Source organism: Ovis aries, chromosome X (assembly GCF_016772045.2).
Source record: "Ovis aries strain OAR_USU_Benz2616 breed Rambouillet chromosome X, ARS-UI_Ramb_v3.0, whole genome shotgun sequence".
Classification (NCBI taxonomy): Eukaryota; Metazoa; Chordata; class Mammalia; order Artiodactyla; family Bovidae; genus Ovis; species Ovis aries.
Genome location: NC_056080.1, coordinates 40700756 through 40703698, shown reverse-complemented (window position 1 = coordinate 40703698; position 2943 = coordinate 40700756).

The window sequence follows — 2943 nt, the reverse complement described above, 5'->3', positions numbered from 1 at the left end:
ATGCATGAAAGTGAAAAGTGAAAATGAAGTCGCTCAGTGGTGTCCGACTCTTTGCGACCCCATGGACTGCAGCCTACCAGGCTCCTCTGTCCATGGGATTTTCCAGGCAAGGGTACTGGAGTGGGGTGCCATTGCCTTCTCCGAAGAGACCTCTTAGACAACATTAAATGCATCTACATTCATATTATAGGAGTCCCAGAAGGAGAAAAGAGAGAGAACGGACCTGAGAAAATACTTGATAAAGATAATAACTGAAAACTTCCCAAACATAGTAATAGGAAATAGTCGAGCAAGTCCAGGAAGCACAGAGAGTCCCAGATAGGATAAACCCAAGGAGGAGCACAGCAAGACACACAGTAACCAAACTAAAGTGAAAGTGAAGTTGCTCAGTCATGCCCGACTCTGGGGCTCCATGGACTGTAGCCTACCAGGCTTCTCCGTCCACGGGATTCTCCAGGCAAGAAAACTGGAGTGGGTTACCATTTCCTTCTCCAGGGATCTTCCCGACCCAGGGATCTAACCCAGGTCTCCGGCATTGGAGGCAGACGCTTTAACCTCTGAGCCACCAGAGAAGCCCAAACTAAAGAAACAAACAAAAAGAGGTAAAATATTAAAAGCAATGAGGGAAAAACAACAAATAATATACAAGGGAACTCCCATCAGGCTATCAGCTGATTTCTCAACAGAAACTCTACAAGCCAGAAGGGAATGGCATGATATACTTGAAGTGATGAAAGGGAAGAACCTACAACCAAGAATACTCTACCCAACAAGACTCTCCAGATTTGATGGAGAAATCAAAAGCTTCTCAGACAAGCAAAAGTTAAGAGAATTCAGCACCACCAAACCAGCTTTACAACAAATGCTAAAGGAACCACTCTAGGCAAGAAACACAAGAGAAGGAAAAGACCTACAGAAAATAAACCCAAAACAATTAAGAAAATGGTAATAGGATCACACACATCAATAATTATCTTAAATGTAAATGGATAAAATGCACCAACCAAAAGACACAGACTGGCTGGGTGGATTAAAACATGTGCATGCATGAACTTCCACTTACCACATCACTCTGCCTGACCACTACCCCCCCCCAAATTGTGTGTAATTATTTTCTATTGTTAAGTTAATCCTGTTCGCATTATGACTTGCAATTGTAATTGTCTTTTACTTTTTGTCTGGCTATTGATGGTGAAAACTGATAAACATCTTTTACTCTCATGATTATGTGACTTACTCACTTAATACCATTGTATCCTGACTGGTCAACAGAAAAATAATGGAATTCTATATCACTAAAACTACCATTTAGTAGAAAAACCTGCAATCATTTCAAATCCAGATGCGTATCAGAATCATCTTGAAATTTTTTGAAAAATACAAATGCTCAAGTATTGATTTTTTTCTCCAGAGCTCCAGATATGTTTCTACTGAGCAGTCATGTTTAAAAACTGGACTATATGATGATCTTTTACTTTTATCTAGTTTGTTTCACTTTTTTTTATTTCATAGTCAGTGCTCCCATTTCATTTAGTTTATGTTCTCCAATTGCCCCATCTCTCTTTCTTAATGTTCTTTCTCAAGGCTTTATCAAGTATAGTAGAAATGCTTTTGTATACATATAAATATGTATAATATATATATTTTAGAAAACCTATGAATTTTTGCCTAACTAAAAAAATGACATTTTGATTCCACTTGTTTTACTCAGTATGAATAGAATGTTAGATATCTAATTTAAAAACAGATATGCAACAGGCAACAAAGATTTACTATATAGCATAGGGAACTATAGTCATTATCTTGTAATAACCTATGATAGAAAATAATTTCAAAAATAATATGCGTATTTGTATAACTGAGTCACCTTGCTGTGCCCCTGAAACACTGTAAGTCAACTACATTTCAATAAGATTATATATTAAAAAGAAAAGATCAGGAGCAAGACAAGGATGTCCACTCTCACCACTTTTATTCAACATAGTTTTGGAAGTCCTGGCCATTGCAGTCAAAGAAGAAAAAGTAAAGGAATCCAAATTGGGAAAGAAGAAGTAAATTTGTCACTGTTTGCAGAAGACACGATACTATGCATAGAAAATCCTAAAGATGCTACCAGAAAAATACTAGAGCTCAATGAATTCAGTAAAGGTGCAGTATACAAAATTAATACACAGAAATCTATTGCACTAACAACAAAATATCAGAAAGAGAAATTAAGGAAACAATCTCACTTACCATCTCATACAAAGAATAAAATACATAGGGAAAAAAACCTACCTAAGGAGATAAAAACCTATACTTCAAAAACTATAACATGCTGATGAAAGAAATCAAAGATGACACAAACTCATGTACACACTGCTATATTTAAAATGGATAACCTGGAGAAGGAAATGGCAACCCACTCCAGTATCCTTGCCTGGAAAATCTCATGGACAGAGGAGCCTTGTGGGCTGCAGTCCATGGGGTCGCAAAAAAAAAATAAATAAATAAAATGGATAACCAACAAGGACCTACTGTATAGCACAGGGAACTCTGCTCAATGTTATGTGGCAGCCTGGATGGGCGGTTTGGGGGAGAATAGATACATATATGTGTATGGCTGAGTCACTTTGCTGTCCACCTGGAACTATTACAATATTGTTAACTGGCTATACCCCAATACAAAATAAAAAGTTCAATAAATATATAAAATAGCATACAGAAAAAGCAAAAAAAAAAAAAAAAGACACAAACAGATGGAAAGATATACCATGTTCTTGGATTGAAGAATTAATATTATCAAAAAGACCACCCAAGGCAATCTACAGATTCAATACAATCTCTAAAGTATTACCAATGGCGTTTTTCACAGAACTAGATCAAAAACATTTAAAATCTGTATGGAAACACAAAAAACTTTAAATAGCCAAAGCAATCCTGAGAAAAAAAAAAATGGGGCTG